The following is a 3,750-nucleotide window of genomic DNA, read 5'->3' as shown; positions in this document are numbered from 1 at the left end:
TTTCTCATGGTGCTTGCATGATTAGGCATCACAATGCATTTGTCCTGTTGAGATTAATATATTTAGCAGCAGATTTAGAAAAATAGTCAAAACAAAGAAAATTGTGCCTGAAGCTACCCACTGACTAAGGTAATAATAATTTACCTGGGAACAATAATGTGTTTTCAAGGTTAATTTTAAAACAAGGAACAGGGAAAGGAAACACTGATGTAAACAATGTTGCTAGACTTTGTCAGAAAGCTACCTTTAGCAGGAATAGTGTTCAGTTCTGCCATCATTTTAACTTCAAGCAAAACAGAACCCAAAATGTCTGATAATGAAGTGTTGTTCTCTGGCTGATCGCTTACAAACTTGTTTTTTCCTCAAAACAAATAATTAAAATAAATAATATGGGAAGTTCTGGCACTTTCCTTGGCACACTTCCAGACTGGGGTGGGGTGGGGGATGCAACTCCATCAGAACTAAAACTACCACAAACTCTCACTGCAAGTGCAAAATAAAACCAAGCAAAAACTTGACTTTTTTGGAAAGATTTTGTTACTTACATTGCATAATGTACTTCTGGACATCACTCAAGACAATATGATAGTAATACATGAACCTTTACAGAATAGAATATAAACTGATACAGTCAATTTGAGTCTACAGAAAAAAATGAGATGTCACTAAAGCCTATCTGCAAAGACAATTTAACCCATGAAGTGAGCAGCCTCTGGAGTAACTATAATGGTGTAGGCACTGCAAGGAGGCAGGCAAATAGCTATGTAAGTATGATTAGCTTCCATGCAGTTTACTCATGTCTGAAATCTGGGAATTTGCCCTTGTGCGAATTAAGTTCTATAGGGCCTTTGCCTGTCTACACAAGATACTTGCGTCAGTATAAGTATGCCAATGGCTGGCCCCTGATAGCTGTAACAACTGCAAGGTCCTAGTATAGGCAAGGTGTAAGAAAGGCAAAGCAGTATATTTAAAATCATTTTCCATTTCAATAGTGACATTGTTAATGGGCATTATAACAGAAATATCTAGCTAATGCACTTTGGTTGGATGTTCCTGTCAAACTGCTATTATGAATTTATTATCTTTTGTGTTCTGATAGTGTATTTGAAGACATTTTCACATGCTGATATCATTCATTTGCAACAATGCTGTATAAAAATAAAGCTGCACATTTTTAATATGAGAGTTAAATCCCAGAGCTTTATTCTCCATGTAATTGAAGGTTTTATTTTTCTTACATGTTATAGTAGAAGTAGCATTTATAATGTTGTCAGCTAAAAAAGTGCTGTTTATAGGATTTTGTGGTCTCTCTATAAACCTTAGCCAAGAAGAATCCCAGAGTACTTCCCTCACTTTATATAAAGATATCTTTTCACTTTCTGCTGAAAAGCAGTCGCCTCCGAGGTGGAACATGACAGCAGTTTAAGAGCCCCACAGCAGTTTATGTCAAGAAGTAAAGAACCCCCTCCCCCTTGTCTACATTAGTTTAGAGACTTGTAATTCTTAACAGGTACAACTCTACATAGATATGGCTCTTATGGGATTGGGCTTCTTTCTTGCCCTCTGCATTGTCTTTATATCTTCCAAAAGTATCAACAGCAGCTCACTTGCTCCCTTTGAGAATGATAGGTCTAAATGTCCTAATTTGATCACTAGTGTTCAGCAGTGCCCACACCACGAAAGACTGAGCACTTGTGCAAGCTATTGAAAGACTGGATCCACAGGCAGTGTCTGTACTGTAGTTAACATTAATTACTTTTAGGTAGATTCTCCCTTTGTCCTACAATGGCATCTAGTGCTACAGCTTAATAATATGGCCATGCCAAACATAAAATAAAAATATATTTTCCCCTTAGCACACATACATACACTACAGTACTAGTGAGGTAACTAATGAGGCCACTGTTAGAGAAGAAAATATGATGAATTTCACCAGATCTCATGAAGATACAGCCACAGAAATCCACTAGATGCAAAAGGAGAAAAGTTCTGGTTGTACAAAGGGATCAAAATCAAGTTTATTTTCCACCTAAGGGGACTTCTGCCATTTTTATTTTCCCCTCAGCCTGAGGAAGACCACGTGTACCCAAAAGCTTGCAAAGAAAGATATTTTTTTCTTTTTTTTCTATTTTCAAGTTGATCTAATAAAAGGTATCACCTGAACCAAGAGTTTTAGAGTTTTGTATTCCTGGTTGTATGAAACCATTTTACATTCATGGGAAGAGGACTATTGAAGAGAGTTCAGCAGAGAGCAACAAAAATGTTAGAGGGCTGGGGCACATGACTGATGAGGAGAGGCTGTGAGAACTAGGCTTACTGAGTCTGGAGAAGAGAAGACTGAGGAGATTTAATAGCAACCTTCAACTACCTGAAGGATGGTTGCAGAGAGGTTGGAGTTAGACAGTGGTGGCAGATGACAGGACAAGGAGTAATGATCTCAAGTTGCAGCATGGGAAGTTTAGGTTAGATATTAGGAAGAACTTTCTCACGAGGAGGAATAAAGCACTGGAACAGGTTACCCAGGGAAATGGTGCAATCTCCATTCTATGAGGTTTTTTAAGACCGAGGTAGGCAAAACCTGGGCTAGGATGATCCAGTTGGGGGTGGTCCTGCTTTGAGCAGGGAGTTGGACTAGATGACCTCCTGCGAGTGGCGACACATTGCGGGGGCACGTGCACCCCCTGACTGAAGAGGCACCAGTTGCCTGAGGTCCCTTCCAACCCTAGTTTTCTTTGATTGATTATGACATTTGAAAAACAGCAGCAGCAGCAGCAACTACTCACTTCTGATTGATGCAAGAGAGTCCTGCAGAAACTCACCAGTCTTAAGGGATGGTTGTTGGAAATCTTACCCCCCAAAAATTAACATTTTGGGAGAGTAAGATCTGGTGCATCGTCCACAGCTTGCAGATACCTTTCTGGGCCCAACTTTACATTCTCCCTGTGTAGTGAAATGTCCCTGCATTTGCTTTTCAGGGAGGTCTCAGCAAGGACCAAGACACCTGCTTCTGAAAACCTCTTTCAGTGTGCAACTGCCACAACATCAAGATCTTTCATGACTGAAAATGGCACAAATTGTGGTTTTTTTCCCCCCACCTTCAAAAGATGCATGCGCCTGAAAGCAACCCCAGGAGTGGCGGTGCCTGTTTCCATGGGGTTCTTGAGCAGTGTGACTGAATTAAAAAAACTGAGTGTGAAGGTGATTCTCTAAAGAAGAGGACATCTATAGCCCTGGGGACACCTGGGGATTAAAAGGTCTCTGGTTTCCCTTTCCAAGCTGAAGTTTGTCTGATTCTCTGCACATCAGCTGCAGGGGGGGTGGGGGACGACTCCCTGGCTGCTTGGTGGTGCCAACAGGAGCAGAGCAGACACTGCACGGGCCGAAGGGCAGCAAGGGGGTGGTTGCATGTGCCTGGCTGGGGGAAAAGCCTTGGTGTCACCAGATGTGGGTGCAGAGAGGAGGAAGGGGACCCGCCAAGCCCTTTGCACACGGCAAAACACTTGGTCCGTGGAGAGGAGGGGTTGAAACAAGCCAGCTTTCCACAGCCCCGCGTCGGGGGGTCTCAGCCCCGGGGCGATGGCAGCGCTGGTCCCCCCGCCTCCAGCCGAGCGGGCGGCAGCGGCGGTGCATGAAGGCGGCTGCAGCTGTGGATCAGCTGCTGAGGGGAGAAAGGGGAGGAGTTTGAGGGGGATCAGGAAGCGGCGGAGTGTCTCACACCTCTCTCGCGCTGCTATGGCCGGCTGAGGGGGG

Source organism: Crocodylus porosus, unplaced genomic scaffold (genome assembly GCF_001723895.1).
Source record: "Crocodylus porosus isolate Cpor-Errol unplaced genomic scaffold, CroPor_comp1, whole genome shotgun sequence".
NCBI lineage: Eukaryota > Metazoa > Chordata > Crocodylia > Crocodylidae > Crocodylus > Crocodylus porosus.
The sequence above is the reverse complement of the archived record's forward strand: the minus strand, read 5'-3'. Positions refer to the sequence as shown.